General features: G+C 44.7%; 1 protein-coding gene across 2 annotated transcripts in view; it reads right to left on the minus strand.

Moving 5' to 3' along the window:
- Nucleotides 1-17,634, minus strand: part of U2AF2 (U2 small nuclear RNA auxiliary factor 2) — a 63,818-nt gene that overhangs the window by 5,242 nt on the left and 40,942 nt on the right. The window lies entirely within an intron of this gene.

Consider the following 17,634-nt stretch of genomic DNA (forward strand, 5'->3'; position numbering starts at 1 on the left):
GAGCAGTCTCCTCCTCAGTAGGACCCACCTGTTCTGCAGTGATGAGTGGGTGACCCCAGAAGTCACTGGAATGGGAGCTGGGGGGGGGGGGGGGGGGGGGGGGCTTTAGGAGAGTTTTTTTTATTTAAAAAAAAAAAACTTCTGCACTTTTTCAAATGTGCTCTAAGAAGTTAAATGTGCTTTTGCAGTGTTTACCAATTTATCACGAGACAAAAACTTGATATATATGCAAAATCTGGTCTTCTGGAGAGCTTTTAGGGTAATTAATGAAAAAACAAGCATGCTGGCACCATGTCAATTGCTCTTAAGACGTAACTAATAAAGTTATCAAATATAAAGACAAAAACACAGCCCAACGTGAACTAAGCACATTCTAAGCATTCATTCTGCAGTTGACAAAAATGCTTGCAAATGGAGGTACACATAACCCCTTAAGGACAGCCTTTCTTTGCAATTCTGACCACTGTCTCTTTATGCATTAATAACTGGGATGCTTTTACCAATTCTGATTCTGAGTGTTTTTTTTCTCGTGACATTCTACTTTAATAGCGTGGTAAATTTTCGTCGTTACTTACATCCTCTTGGTGAAAAATCTCCAAATTTCATGAAAATTTAGCATTTTTCTAATTTTGAAACTGTTTGCAAGGAAAATTGATATTCCAAATAAATTATATTGATTTATATATACAATGTTTAATTTATGTTGGCATCATAAAGTTAGCATGTTTTTACTTTTGGAAGACATCAGAGGGCTTCAAAGTTCAGCAGCAATTTTCCACAAAATTTTCAAAATCGGAATTTTTCATGTACCAGTTCAGTTTTGAAGTGGATTTGAGGGGTCTTCATATTAGAAATACCCCATAAATGACCCCATTATAAAAACTGCAGTGTGAGTCTTTCTGAAATGGCTTTTTGGGGGGCATGTCCCATTTGGGAAGCCCCTATAGGGCCAGAACAGCAATAAAACATTTTTTTTTTTAAATTATATATATATATATATATATATATATATATATATATAATTTAAAAAAAAAATGTATATATATACATATATATACATATATATACATATACATGTATACATACACATATATATATACACACACACACACATTAATATACATAAATATACATACACACACACACATTAATATACATAAATATACATACACACACACACACATTAATATACATAAATATACATACACACACACATTAATATACATACACATACACACACACACACATAATATACATACATACATACACACACACACACACACACATTAATATACATACATACACACACACACTAATATACACACACACACACACACACACACACTAACCCCTTAAGGACCAAGGACGTACCGGTACGTCCTTGGTCCTGCTCTTCCGATATAACGCGGGGTTACACAGTAACCCCGCGTCATATCATGGCGGGCCCGGCGTCATAGTGAAGCCGGGACCCGCCTCTAATAGCGCGCAGCGCCGATCGCGGCTCCGCGCGCTATTAACCCTTTAGCCGCGCGCTCAAAGCTGAGCCGCGCGGCTAAAAGTGAAAGTTCCCGGCTAGCTCAGTCGGGCTGTTCGGGATAGCCGCGGCTAATCGCGGCATCCCGAACAGCTGACAGGACAGCGGGAGGGCCCCTTCCTGCCTCCTCGCTGTCCGATCGCCGAATGACTGCTCAGTGCCTGAGATCCAGGCATGAGCAGTCATCCGGCAGAATCGTTGATCACTGGTTTCTTATGAGAAACCAGTGATCAACATAGAAGATCAGTGTGTGCAGTGTTATAGGTCCCTATGGGACCTATAACACTGCAAAAAAAAAGTGAAAAAAAAAAAAGTGAATAAAGATCATTTAACTCCTCCCCTATTAAAAGTTTGAATCACTCCCCTTTTCCAATGAAAAAAAAAAAAACAGTGTAAATAAAAATAAACATATGTGGTATCACCGCGTGCGGAAATGTCCGAATTATAAAAATATATCATTAATTAAACCGCTCGGTCAATGGCGTGCGCGCAAAAAAATTCCAAAGTCCAAAATAGTGCATTTGATCAATAAATCCTATCAATGCAAAAATGGTACCGTTAAAAACTTCAGATCACGGCGCAAAAAATGAGCCCTCATACCGCCCCATACACGGAAAAATAAAAAAGTTATAGGGGTCAGAAGATGACAATTTTAAACGTATTAATTTTCCTGCATGTAGTTATGATTTTTTCCAGAAGTCCGACAAAATCAAACCTATATAAGTAGGGTATCATTTTAATCGTATGGACCTACAGAATACATATCAGGTGTCATTTTTACCGAAAAATGTACTACGTAGAAACGGAAGCCCCCAAAAGTTACAAAACAGCGTTTTTTTTTTCAATTTTGTCGCACAATGATTTTTTTTCCCGCTTCACCATAGATTTTTGGGCAAAATGACTGACGTCATTACAAAGTAGAATTGGTGGCGCAAAAAATAAGCCATCATATGGATTTTTAGGTGTAAATTTGAAAGAGTTATGATTTTTTAAAGGCAAGGAGCAAAAAACGAAAATGCAAAAACGGAAAAACCTCCGGTCCTTAAGGGGTTAATATACATACACACACACACACACACACACACATTAATATACATACACACACACATTAATATACATACACACACACACATTAATATACATATACATACACACACACATACATATATATACATACATACACACACACATACATATATATACATACACACACACACACATACATATATATACATACACACACACACACACACATATATATACATACACACACACACACATATATATACATACACACACACACACACACACATATATACATACACACACACACACACATATATACATACACACACACACACACATATATACATACACACACACACACACATATATACATACACACACACACACACATATATACATACACACACACACACACATATATACATACACACACACACACACATATATACATACACACACACACACACATATATACATACACACACACACATATATACATACACACACACATATACACACACACACATATATACACACACACACACACACACACACACACACACACATAATTACATTTACATTTTTACAAGGGTTAAAGGAGAAAATGCCCCACAAAATGGAACTACCCCATGTGTGGACGTCAAGTGCTCTGCGGGTGCACTACAATGCTCAGAAGAGAAGGAGCCACATTTGGCTTTTAGAAAGCAAATTTTGCTGAAATGGTTTATAGGGGGCATGTCGCATTTGGGAATCCCCTATGGTGCCAGAAAAAAAAACAAAAAAACACATGTCATACTATTTTGGAAATTACACCCCTCAAGGAACGTAACAAGTGGTACAGTGAGCCTTAACACCCCACAGGTGCTTGACAAATTTCTGCAAATTTGCTGGTTTTACCCAAAATTTTTCATTTTCACAAGGGGTAATTGGAGAAAGCCTCCCAAAATTTGTAACCCCATAGAAATACCCCATATATGGATGTAAAGTATTTTGGGGCCGAACTACAATGCTCAGAAGAGAAGGAGCGCCATTGAGCTTTCGGTGAGAGAATTTGGTTGGAATAGAAGTGGGAGGCCGTGTGCATTTACAAAGCCCCCGTGGTGCCAGAACAGTGGACCCCCCACATGTGACCCCATTTTGGAAACTACACCCCTCACAGAATTTAATAAGGGGTGCAGTGAACATTTACACCCCACTGGAGTTTGACAGATCTTTGGAACAGTGGGCTGTGCAAATGAAATGAAATTTTTCATTTTCACGGCCCACTGTCAGACACCTGTGGGGCGTATGCTCACCGCACCCCTTATTACATTCCATGAGGGGTGTAGTTTCCAAAATGGGGTCACATGTGGGGGGAGGGGGGTGTCCACTGTTCTGGCACTATGGGGGCTTTTTAAACTCACATGGCCTTCAATTTCGGACACATTCTCTCTCCAGAAGCCCAATGGCGCTCCTTTTCTGAGCATTGTAGTTTGCCTGCAGAGCACTTTACTTCCACATATGGGGTATGTTCTTACTCAGAGGAAATGGGGCTACACATTTTGAGGGGCTTTTTCCTATTCTCCCTTGTGAAAATGATAATGTAGGGTAACACCAGCATTTTAGTGGAAAAAGACTTCATTTTTACATCCAACTTTAACGGAAATTTGTCAAACACCTGTGGGGTGCTAAGGCTCACTATACCCCTTGTTACATTCAGTGAAGGTGTGTAGTTTCCAAAATGGGGTCACATCTGGGTATTTACTGTTTTGCATTTATGTCAAAACGGCTGTAAAATCAGCCACCTCTGTGCAAACCACCAACTTAGACCTCAAATGTACATAGTGCGCTCTCACTCCTGAGCCTTGTTGTGCGCTCGCAGAGCACTTTACGCCCACATATGGGGTAGTTCTGTACTCAGGAGAAATTGCGTTACAAATTTTGTTTTTCCCCTTTTACAGCTTGTGAAAATTAAGTATGGGGCAACACCAGCATGTTAGTGTAAATTTATTTTTTTTTTAAGCACTAACATGCTGCTGTAGACCCCAACTTTACCTTTTCATAAGGGGTAAGAGGAGAAAGCCCCCCAAAATTTGTAACGCTATTTCTCCCGAGTACGGAGATACCCCATATGTGGCCCTAAACTTTCATTGAAATACGACAGCTCCGAAGTGAGAGCACCATGCGCATTTGAGGACTAAATAGGGGATTTGAATCCGCCACAAAAATACCGTACGGCAGTGTTTCTCAAACAGGGTGTCTCCAGCTGTTGCAAAACTCCCAGCATGCCTTGTCAGTGACTGTCCGGCAATACTGTGAGTTTTTCAACAGCTGGAGGCTCCGTTTTGGAAACTATGCCATAAAACACCCTTTTTTTTTATATTGGGGGGGGGGGGGGGGGGGGGGAGACTGTGTAGGAGTGTGTGTATATGTGGTGTTTTACCCTTTATTATGTGTTAGTGTAGTGTTTTTTAGGGCACATTCACACGGGCGGAAGTTTACAATGAGTCCCTCGCTGGTAGTCTGAGCTGCGGCGGAGAATTTGCCGCATCTCAAACTTGCAAATTCACATGGAAAGGGGGGGGGGGGGACCTCCAGCTGTTGTAAAACTACAACTCCCAGCATGCACTGAAAGACCATACATGCTGGGAGTTGTAGTTATGCAACAGCTGGAGGCACATTGGTTGTGAAACACAGTTAAGTAACCGTTTTGCAACCAGTGTGCCTCCCGCTGTTGCAAAACTAGAACTTCAGGGAGGTGAGTGATGGTTCATTTTCATTTATTTTGCAGCTCGGGCAGGACGGAGCAAGAGTACTCTGCACCAGAGTACTCCTTTAAGTAACAAACTGTTCTGCAAAATGTGTCTCCAGCTGTTGCAATACTGCAACAATCAGCATGAATTGACAGTCGAAGGGCATGCTGGGAGTTGTAGCAGTGTGCTTCCAGCTGTTGCAAAACTACAACTCCTAGCATGCCCTTTGGTAGTCTGTGCATACTGGGAGTTTTAGTTATGCAATAGCTGGCTGCACACTTTCATAGAAAGTGTGCCTCCAGGGACCCCCTCAGGGGTTTGCACGGGGTGCCTGCTGATAGCAGTCACCCCAGTCCAGTCCCCACCTGCCGAGGACCAGAATTTCCATGGGCGTATTCATACGCCCTTAGTCCTTATGGACTTTAAAACTGGGGCGTATGGCATCCTTAAGGGGTTAAAATTGAAGAGAGATGGTCAGTAAATTAATTAAGTTTTATGAATACAGCATTGTGCCCTGTAATTTTTCTAAATTACGTTAGTTTTAAATCTGGCTCCTAAATGCCTTAAGGCAAAACCCAGTGCCATTGAATCGCATTACACTCGGTCTTGCACTGGAGACTGTTGTCAGGAAACTTCATTTTTTTGTTGCACTGCTACTAGTGGCGCCTCCATTCAGGCACAGAGTTTGAAGTGAATGCTATTCGTGTGCAGTGACAATTTTTTTTTTTCTTTAACCTCTTCAGGACCCATGACGTATGCAGACGTCATGTCTTTTCCTGGTCTCCGCCGCTCACCCGGCAGAGATCGGAAGCGGATCCCTGCTGAAATTCTTCAGCAGGGATCCAGGGCAAACGCCGAGGGGGGGCCATGTAGGCCCCCCATGTCGACGATCACCACAAATCGCAAGGGAAATTGCCCTTGCGATCTGCGGCAACACCGGGCTGATCGGGTCTCTGGGACCCGACCGCCCAGTAATTTTGCATGATCCTGGCTGTCGCAGACAGCCAGGACCATGCTAAAGCATAGGAGCGAGGTGGCAAGCCTGCCACCTCCTCCGATCCCCTGCGATTCTTCGGTTAGTTAACCGACCAATCGCAAGGGGGGGGGGGGCGGTTACTTCCTCCCGTCCTGCCCGGCCCCTGGAAGTCCGGAGAGGACGAGAGGAAGACCGGAGGACGCGGCGGGGGACGGGGGAGTGCTGGGGCCCGGCCCCGGTACTTACCTCGTCCCTGAAGACCCGGATCCCGGCGAGGAAGATGGCGGCGGCGACAGGTGAGTGGATCTTCAGTCGCGGTCGGGCCCTTTACAGCAATGCACGTTTGTGAGTTGTGGTTTTGCAACAACTGGAGGCACACTGGTTGGGAAACATTGTCTGTTTCCTAACTCAGTGTTTCCCAACTCGTGTGCCTCCAGCTGTTGCAAAACTATAACTACCAGCATGCACTGATAGACTGTGCATGCTGGGAGTTGTAGTTTTGCAACAGCTGGAGGTCCCCCCCTTGTGAATGTACAGGGTACATTCACATGGGCAGGGGGCTTACAGTGAGTATCAGGCTGCAAGTTTGCGATGCAGCAAATTTTGCGCGGCAGCTCAAACTCGCAGCGGGAAAAATCGCTGTAACCCCCCTGCCCGTGTGACTGTACCCTAAAAAATCGACACTACACTAACACAAAATAAAAAGTAAAAACACTACATATACACATACCCCTACACAGTCCCCCTCCCCAATAAAAATGAACGTCTGGTACGCCACTGTTTTCAAAATGGAGCCCCCAGCTGTTGCAAAACAACAACTCCCAGTATTGCCGGACAGCCGTTGACTGTCCAAGCATGCTGGGAGTTTTGCAACAGCTGGAGGCACCCTGTTTGGGAATCACTGGCGTAGAATACCCCTATGTCCACCCCTATGTAAATCCCTAATTCAGGCCTTAAATGCGCATGGCGCTCTCACTTTGGAGCCCTGTCGTATTTCAAGGCAACAGTTTAGGGTCACATATGGGGTATCGCCGTACTCGGGAGAAATTGCCTTACAAATTTTGGGGGGCTTTTTCTCCTTTCACCCCTTATGAAAAGGTGAAGTTGGGGTCTACACCAGCATGTTAGTGTAAAAAAATAAATTTTTTACACTAACATGCTGGTGTTGCCCTATACTTTTCATTTTGACAAGAGGTAAAAAGGGGAAAAAAGCCCCCCAAAATGTGTAATGCAATTTCTCCCGAGTACGGAGATACCCCATATGTGGGCGCACAACAAGGCCCAGAAGGGAGAGTGCACCATGTACATTTGAGGTGATTTGCACAGGGCTGGCTGATTGTTACAGCGGTTTTGACAAACGCAAAAAAAAAAAAACACATGTGACCCCATTTCGGAAACTACACCCCTCACGGAATGTAATGAGGGGTGCAGTGAGAATTTACACCCCACTGGTGTCTGATCTTTGGAATAGTGGGCTGTGCAAATTAAAAATTTTGTACAGCCCACTGTTCCAAAGATCTGACAGACACCAGTGGGGGGTAAATGCTCACTGTACCCCTTGTTACGTTCCTCAAGGGGTCTAGTTTCCAAAATGGTATGCCATGTGGGTATTTTTTGCTGTCCTGGCACCATAGGGGCTTCCTAAATGAGACATGCCCCCGAGCAAAATTTGCTCTCAAAAAGCCGAATATGACTCCTGAGCATTGTAATTCGCCCATAGTGCACTTCATGTCAACTTATGGGGTACCTTCATACTCAGAAGAGATGGGGTTACAAATTTTGGGGGGGGGTATTCTGATATTAACCCTTGCAAAAATGAAATTTGGGGGGGAAACACTGACATTTTTTTAAATTTTTTTTTACAAATGCAAAAGTCGTGAAACACCTGTGGGGTATTAAGGCTCACTTTATTCCTTGTTACGTTCCTCAAGGGGTATAGTTTCTAAAATGGTATGCCATGTGGTTTTTTTTTCCTGTTCTGGCACCATAGGGGCTTCCTAAATGCAACATGCCCCCCAAAAACCATTTCAGAAAAACATACGCTCCAAAATCCCCGTCGCTCCTTCCCTTCTGAGCCCTCTACTGCGCCCGCCGAACACTTTACATAGACATATGAGGTATGTGCTTACTCGAGAGAAATTGGGCTACAAATATAAGTATACATTTTCTCCTTTTACCCCTTGTAAAAATAAAAAAATTGGGTCTACAAGAACATGCGAGTGTAAAAAATGAAGATTGTGAATTTTCTCCTTCACTTTGCTGCTATTCCTGTGAAACACCTAAAGGGTTAAAATGCTGACTGAATATCATTTTGAATACTTTGGGGGGTGCAGTTTTTATAATGGGGTCATTTGTGGGGTATTTCTAAGATGAAGACCCTTCAAATCCACTTCAAACCTGAACTGGTCCCTGAAAAATTGTGATTTTGGAAATTTTGTGAAAAATTGGAAAATTGCTGCTGAACTTTGAAGCCCTCTGATGTCTTCCAAAAGTAAAAACTCGTCAATTTTATGATGCAAATATAAAGTAGACATATTGTATATGTGAATAAAATAAAATATTTGGAATATCCATTTTCATTACAAGCAGAGAGCTTCAAAGTTAGAAAAATGCTAAATTTTCAAATTTTTCATCAAATTTTGGGATTTTTCACCAAGAAAGGATGCAAGTTACAAAAAAATGTTACCACTAAGTTAAAGTAGAATATGTCACGAAAAAACATTCTCGGAATCAGAATGATAACTAAAAGCATTCCAGAGTTATTAATGTTTAAAGTGACAGTGGTCAGATGTGCAAAAAATGGCCGGGTCCTAAGGTGTAAAAATGGCTGGGTCCTTAAGGGGTTAAAGCAACATAGGGTGCATTCACACCATGTTTTTGCAATACAGTTCTAGTATATGTTTTCTATGTGAAAACCGTAGGGAACTGAATTGAAAAACGTATGCATTGACTCTCCATTGAAAACCATATGCCAAACGATGCGTCCGGTTGCATTCTGTATGGTTTCATTCATTTTTTTTTTAACATGGGGAGTCAATGGGAACTGTGTGTACGGTTCCATACGGTTATTGACTGCACTTTTTTCAAACAAGTGAAAACTTTCATAATTGAGTGAAAAGTTAATATAAGTTTTCTTAAAAACCGGATGCAATATTTTTTTTTTTTTTTCACATGTTTTGACAGTTTAGTCCAGTTTTGAGAAATCAGTTTTAAATCAAAAACCTGATACGCAAACTGTATTGAAAAAACGTGTGAATGCAGCCATAGAAGGTACAATTCAAATATTAAAGTGTACTGTCATTAAACTTTATATAATGTAGAAAACTTATGTATATTTGTAATATACATTGGGTAAAAATGTGTATATTTTTGTCTCTGCAGCCAATGCCTGTGTGTCTCAATAAAGAGACAAAATACAGGAAGTGTGGGTGGGCAGGCAGCAGTGCATTGATGCTCGGTCTCCCGACTCAAACAGCAGGATGATTGACAAGCCAGGAGCCTGCACAGAGCCCTACCCTCACTTCCTGTATATTGACTCCTAACAGACAGACAATAGCTGAAGGGACAGAATCTTACGCCCAATACACTTTTTGATGTATATTACAAATGTACATAATGGTATTTTCTATATACAAGTAAACTTTAAAACGGTTACCTATTAATCTCATGGAGCCTGTGGAACAGGCTCTCATGTTACAAATAAGATTTACCAAGAATTGCTGCAGTCTTTCAGAGAACACAGTATAAAAAACAGCCTAGACAAGCTACATAATTACACTAGGAAGGGAGTGGGCCCAGCAAGTACTAAAGTTTCCTACAGCACTGTACACAGATTGGCTGACATTTATCATTGTCTTTAGTTAGACTTGTGTGTCTAGAAAAAGGCGCAAAAGAGGCACAAGCAAGGTTTATTTGCACCCTTTGGTTTACACATTTCTGCTGATTTTGAGTTGCAATCCACAATGATATGGAAGGGTTTTATGAACTGTGCCTTTTTATGAAAAAGCGCGAAAAAGGCACAAAGTCATTGAAAAGTCTCTAAAACTACACCAGCCCAGACTTCGCTTAGCTTTTTGGTGTATATGAAGAGAGAAATTTCAGAACATGTTTACCTTACAAAATTTATCAAATGCTCTGACAAATTTAGTGCTCCTACAAAAATTACCAGCACACACAAAAAAAAAAAAAAAAAATTGTAGAAAAATGCTTCACTTACACTACAATGATAAATGCCGTCCATTGTCTTTTCTATAAAACAGGGACAAGGTGTAGAAAAGTTGAAGATACTGCAGAGAATTTATCAAAAACTGCAGAGGAAAAGTGGGGCAGTTACCCATAGCAACCAGGCTGCTTGCATAAAGGGGTGGGTTAGGATTGCTTGAACTAATGTTATTTATGTACCAAGTGTCAACATATGTCCAACCATTTAGAAGTTATGTTATACAGTGTGGGAGGAAACCCATGCAAACATGTGGAGAACATACAAATTCCTTGTAGATGTTGCCCTGTGAGATAATCACAGCAAAGCAAATCACAGCAAAGCAATAGTGCTAATCACAATCTACACTAAGGGGGGGGGCTAACTATACTAGGGGTAATAGGTGAGGGGGAACTGTCCATATGAAAAGGGAAGCAGCCCTGCATTTAGTTATGCTGGGGAAATGTATATAGTCTTAAATGTATCTTTTTTTTACAGTAACCTAAACAGACTGAATGGGTACTTATTGTACATATTGTGATACATCTACTTCACCCTATAACATAAAGGGACCTTTAATGCCGTATTTGTTGTGGAAGATATTGACTGGCCTGTACAGAGCCTATTGGAACACCTTTGGGAAGAACTAGAATGGAGATTGGGCCAGCACACCAAAATACAGAGGGCAGTTACCAAGTTTCATTCCTACATGCTAATCACCAGCCGCAGATAGGCTGAGTGGCAATGTGACGTATTGGGCTCCGCCTTCTTCTGGTGCCCAGGCCCAATATGTCACACTGCCACTTAGCCTATTACCAGCTGAGGCAGGACATTGCTGCGGCCAGCGATTATTTGAGCAGGAAGCAGGAAGACAACTGCACTGGAGGGCAAGATGATTATGATGATGATACTTGCGGGAGAAAAGTCAATTTTGTTAATTGTGGCAGTCCAGGCATAAAGATTTTTTATGCTTCCCATAAAATCTGAGGATACATTGGGGGACACAGACTGTGGGTATATGCTCTTGCTGCTAGGAGGTGCTGACACTAGGCATACAAAAAATAAATAAATAAATGAAAACAGAGCCACCCCTCGGACAAAACTAACGAAACTTGTACCCAAACCATGGGTGGGCGCTGTGTCCCCCAATGGATCCTCCGAGAAAGCCTTTATGGTAAGCATAATCAATCTACCTTTCTCGGTCGGAAACCATTGGGGGACACAGACCGTGGGACGTACCAAAGCAGCCCCTGGGGTGGGGAGAAAAAAAATCAACTGATAATCAGGCAGAGGATACGAAGAGGCATCCCTAATAGGTTCGAACAGAGCCTCCCTCAAAGCCCCAAGCACAAGGTTGAGGTCCCAAGGATGAGTGGGGGACCTGAAAAGAGGAGTCCTGTGGGCCACTCCCTGCAAGAAGGTGTGGACATGGGAATTAGAGGCCAAAGGCAGTTGGAAAATAGCGAGAGCCGACACCTGACCCTTTAGAGAGCTATGGGTCAAATGTTGCTCCAACCCCGACTGGAGAAAATCAAGACGACGCAGAAAAGACCACCACCACCGGAGAAAAATCCTGAGCCTTGAACGACCGAAAATAAGCTTTCCAGGTGCGGTGATAAATCCTGGCAGAGGAAGGTTTGCGTGCTCGAAGCATGGTACCAACAACCTCGGAAGAGAACCCGCACCCCCCTCAATACCGCGGTTTCAACTGCCATGCCGTCAAATGCAGCGACAGTAAATTGGGGTGGCAAAGAGGACCCTGAGAAAGAAGATCGGGGCACAGCGGAAGACGCAGCGGCACGTCTTCGACCAGCCAGACGACGTCTGGGCCAATCCGGAGCCACCAGAATGGCAGGAACGTCGTCTGCATAGAGTTTCCTCAGAACCCTGGGCAGGAGAGGGGGGGGGGGGGGGGGGAAGAGGTGGAAAAAGATAAGGGAGACTGAAGGACGATCACGGAACGACCAGAGCATCCACCGCCAAGGCCAGAGGATCCCAAGACTTCGCTACAAAGAGGGGAACCCTCCTGTTGTGACGAGATGCAAAGAGATCCACATCCGGAGTCCCCCAGAGATCGCAGATCTGTGAGAACACCTCAGGATGGAGAGACCACTCACCCAGGTCCACTGAAGAGCAGCTGAGAAAGTACGCTTCCCAATTATCCACACCAAGAAATGTGGATCGCCGCTAGGTCAGGAATTAAGAGCCTCGGCCCAGAGAATGAGACCTTCATCGCCGGGCGACTCCGGGTACCACCTTGGCGATTGATGTTATGAGACAGCCGTCACATTGTCCGACTGAACACTGACCGGCCGACCCTGAAAGAGAGTCTCCCAGTGGAGGCGGCAAAGGAAGACTGCCCAAAGCTCCAGAAGGTTGATGGGGAGGCGGGCTTCCTGAGGAGACTAGCGCCCCTGGACAGTCAGGTCCAGAAACACACCTCCCCAGCCCAGGATACTTTCATTGGTAGTGACAATCTGCCAACAAAGAGGAAGGAAAGACCTCCCCAGACAAAGGAGGGGAGAATTGAGCCAAAGAGACCGCCATACCGCCGTAGGCAAAAAGATCCGGCAATCCAGGGACAACGGAGACTTGTCCCACCTGTCCAGGATCGCCAGTTGGAGGGAGCGACAAACTGGGCGAAGGGGACTGCCTCCATGGCAGTCACAGTACGGCCCAAAACCTCCATGCAGAAGCAAATTGGGAACAGGGAAGGGCGCCGAAGGCGACAGATCCCAGCTGCAGAGAGCGCCTTTTGTCCAAGGCAAGACAGACCTTGGCTACTGCCATGTTGAAAAGGAGACCCAGAAATATCAGGGACTGGGAGGGGGACAGATGTGACTTCTCCCAGTTGATCACCCACCTGAAAGAGGACAGGGTGTGAAGATTGATCTGAAGACTCCAAATTCTCGGAGCGAGACCGAGCCTTGATCAAGAGGTTGTCCAGGTAGGGGAGAACAGAGATTCCCGGCTCTGAAGGATTGCAATGACAGCCGCCATGACCTTGGTGAAGACCCTGGGAGCCGTGGCTAGTCCAAAGGGGAGCGCAACGAACTGAAAATAACCCTCTGGAACAGGGAATCTAAGGAAACGCTGATGAGCTGGAAAGATAGGGATGTGGAGATAGGAGTACCGGATGTCCAAAGAAGAAACTCGCCCTGGTCCATGGAGGCCACAACGGGCAGGAGAGACTCCATCCAAAAATGGCGGAGGAGCAGATGGCGATTGAGTAACTTTAGGTCCAGAATGGGTCAAACCAAGCCCTCCTTTTTGGGAACAAAGAGGTTTGAATAGAACCCTGAACCACGTTCTCCCAGTGGGACTGCCACTATCACGCCCTGAGAGAGGAGAAAATGTAAAGCAACCTGAAAAGCCGCCGCCAAAGAAGGGGACCGTGGAGGGCAGGATTGAAAGAAGCAGTGTTTGGGGATGGAGGCAAATTCTATGAGATAGCCCCCTGAAATGACGTCTCGTACCCAAGAGTCCTGGACCTGAGCCAGCCAAATGTCCTGGAAAAGAGACAGGCGACCTCCCACCAGAGAAGACGATGCGGGTGGGGGCGCCCCTTCAGGAAGAGGCAGGCTTATGGGTACCAGATTTGGCCGCAAAACTGCCAGATCAGTTGTCCGACCTCCATGAGGAGCGTGCCTTGGAGGGGGTACGAGAGGGAGGGTGCGCCTGTTTGGAAAGACGACCCGTGCCATTGGCCAAAAAGTAGCTGCCTTCCAACGGGGTCGGAGCAACGAGGCTTGATCTGTGGAAGCAGAGAACTCTTACCTTCCATGGCTTCGGAAATAATCTCATCCAACCATTTTCTAAAAAGCCGGGAAGGGTAACTCCGAGACCTCTTCAAAGCTGCATCGGCGTCCCACACCTTCAGCCACATGGCGAAACGAATGGCAACCAAATTAGCCGAGGCAAAGGCAGAGAAGCGAGCGGATTCCAAAGCCACTGAGCAGAGAAAAATCGCCAGCCTGAGAGCTGGTGAGCTGCCTCTGCCAGTTCCTCCCTGTAGACTCCAGAAAGGATACCCTGGCGAAGCTGGGAAGCCCAAACAGACACACCTTGGCCACCCAAGTGGAAGCAAAGGTGGGAAGCAATGAAGATCCAGCTGCCTCAAAAGCGGACTTAGCCAAATTTTCCATCTTGTTAGCAGGATCCTTAAGGGACGCTGCATCTGCAAGAGGTAGAGTAGTGGACATGGACAGGCGGGAGACCAGTGGATCAACTTTAGGTGGCACCGTCCATTTAGAAACTAGGTCCTGAGGGAAGGGAAAGCAGGCTTGAACCTTCTTGATTCCCTGAATTCTTACCGGGTGTTTCCAAGCTGCGCCCAGCAAGGCGTCAAATTCTGCGAAATGAGATGAAAGGAGACTTCTGGAACAGGATCCGAAGCTCCAGGGTCCTCCAGCTGAAAGGTGTCCCGAATGGCTGACACTAATCCATCCACCATTTCGGACTTGAGGTCTGCCTGTGAGCAAGAGCGAGACCGGCGAAAAGAGGGGCCAACCCGGGCGTGTTCCAGAGAAGAGCCAGAGGTAATCACCTTAGCGTGCTTAGAAGCACGGAGGAATAGCAGGTACGGAAAAATGGAATGCGAGTCTCTGGGTGTATCCCGCAGGGAAGACCGCTCCAAGGCAGAGGCCACTGACTTGGAGACCCTAGCCAATTCGGCGATTGACTGGCTAAGGGAAGATACCCACTATGGAGGAGGGACAGGCCCCACACATTCTGTTGGAGCATCAGGGGCCACAGAAACTGACAGCGAGGTCCGCTTGAACCCCCAGGGATTTTGGATTTACAGCCCACACATGCATAGTAGGTAACCAGTGCCGTAGCCTGTCTGGAGTTGGACATACTCCCCTTATAACCATACTCACCTGAAGATGTCTTCCACCCCAAGACATCTTCAGCCAGGACTTATGGATGCCTGCATCATGTCCTGCTGCTACAGACCAGGACGAGCAGAGAATATGGGGGGGACCTGGATCCAAGGTACTACCCCACGTGCTGGCCATTGGCAGGAAGGGGTTAAGGGGTCATTTGTATCTTATGTCCTGTGCCCCTTAGCCGGAAATGGGGAACAGGTAGTGCCATGCTCCTGAACCCCCACCTGAAGGGGAGGAAAATAAAAGAATCAAAGCAGGCCCTATCTGGAAAAAAAAACAAACAAAAGACCAGGTCTGGAGAACCCCAGACTTGTTTCTTGCCTTCTAGGACACCAAGCTAAAACTGATTAGCTCATGGTCAGTAGGGTGTGTATAGCCTGCTGGGAGGGGCCAACTTTTTGTATGCCTTGTGTCAGCGCCTCCTAGCGGCAAGAGCATATACCCGCGGTCATCTTATGTCAGGGTAGGGCTGGGCAGTATACCGGGTCATGCCAAATACCGAAATTTTTTTCCTGCACGATATGAATTTTGGCCCATACCGCAATACCGGTTGGGCCCCTCCCCCACTCGAATTAATGAATTATCTGCCGCAGCGCGCTGTCACCTAATCATGTGCTACCCGCAGGCGCTGTTCTGCTTCTCCCTCGCCGGTTTATCAGCCCAGCGCTGAACTCCACATCGGGGGACTAATCGTATCATCCGCATGCGCAGCTTCTCTCCCCCCACCGCCAAATTATCAGCCGCTGCGCTGTACTTTGTATTTCTGTACCAGGGCTGCAAATAGAAAAGTAGAACAATGTCCAGCACAAAGCACGATGCAAGATGGAAATTTATTGTAGATACACACAGCAAACAGCAACACGGATCATGGAGTAAAGTGACGCGTTTCAGCAACCTTAGTCGCCTTAGTCATACAATGGTATACTCAGATCAGTCTGGCTCTTATAGTGGGCGGCACCGCCCCCCTCACCAGGTGAAAACACTTGAGTGGGACGGGGCGGTGCACAACCACACACAAAGGCCAGACTGACGTCTGCGTTCACACTAGACAAAAGAGAAAAGAACACTGAACAGAATATATATAGCTCACATATGAAATCAGCTGTGAAATATCATAAACGAGGAATAATATAAATAATCAAAGTTTCTAGGGATAGGGACTAACCAACATGTATAAAAGACATGGTAATAAATCAATAATTTAAAAACACATGATAGTATATATTGTCAGTCACACCCTAGGTGTGCTCGAGTTTGTCAGTGTTGGACACAGTATAGAACCAATACCATCATCATTTTTAAGATTTCAAACCAAGTCACTTCAAGTATGGTAAATAATATTAGTGTGTTAGAAAAAAAGAGAAGGACTTGGTACAAATGAACTAAAAAATAACATTATATAAATTAAGATCTAATCCCCTGGATATACCCCACATCCGAAAGCAATGGCCAAAGAAATTACAAGAAATAATCATAAGCTAATATAAATATAATATAAATATTAGCCATCTGTATAGGCGGGTGCGGGACAATCCATAGGAAGATATCTAGGTTCTATAGAAAAAACAGTGGAGGAAGGGAGAAGGGCCACACATCCAAAGTCTATAACACCACATATAATTGGATATAATATACTTATAAAATAAAAAGTACATAAAGAACATATATCGTGGTAAATGTAGACCTATGGGAAATATCAACTAATGGAACAAGAGGACTAAATAATATAAAAAAACTGAATTATAAGATCTGCTATGTGGGAGGGGGTATATGAAATAGCTGTATTATATATTGAGCTATGACGTCCCCATACAAGTGGGTTCAGTGAGGGGATAGGAACAAGGGCAAGACATCAAACAAGTTCGAGGGATAAGACGAACTGTCAGAAAGTATATTTCATTGTATACAAATCTAATAATATAGCATGGTGTCTTGCCTTTTGTTCAAACCCCTAGGAGCCCTAGTATCAAGTTTTAAAATCCAAAACACCTCACGGTCAAGTAACTTCTTTCTATGGTCTCCACCGCGCAAAGGCATGGTAACTTTTTCTATGCCCTGAACATATAAGCTGCGAGTTGATCCAGAATGTTTCTCTGCACAATGTCGACTCACCATAGACACGTGCCGGGAGTTAAAATGGGGGATGTCCGACAGGTGCCTCCGAACTCTAACCTTCAGTGCACCCGTCGTGCACCCCACATATTGGATGTTACACTCCCGGCACGTGATGAGATAAACGACATGGTGTGTGTTACAGTTGACAAATTGTGTCATGTTGA

This window comes from Hyla sarda, chromosome 10 (genome assembly GCF_029499605.1).
Source record: "Hyla sarda isolate aHylSar1 chromosome 10, aHylSar1.hap1, whole genome shotgun sequence".
NCBI lineage: Eukaryota > Metazoa > Chordata > Amphibia > Anura > Hylidae > Hyla > Hyla sarda.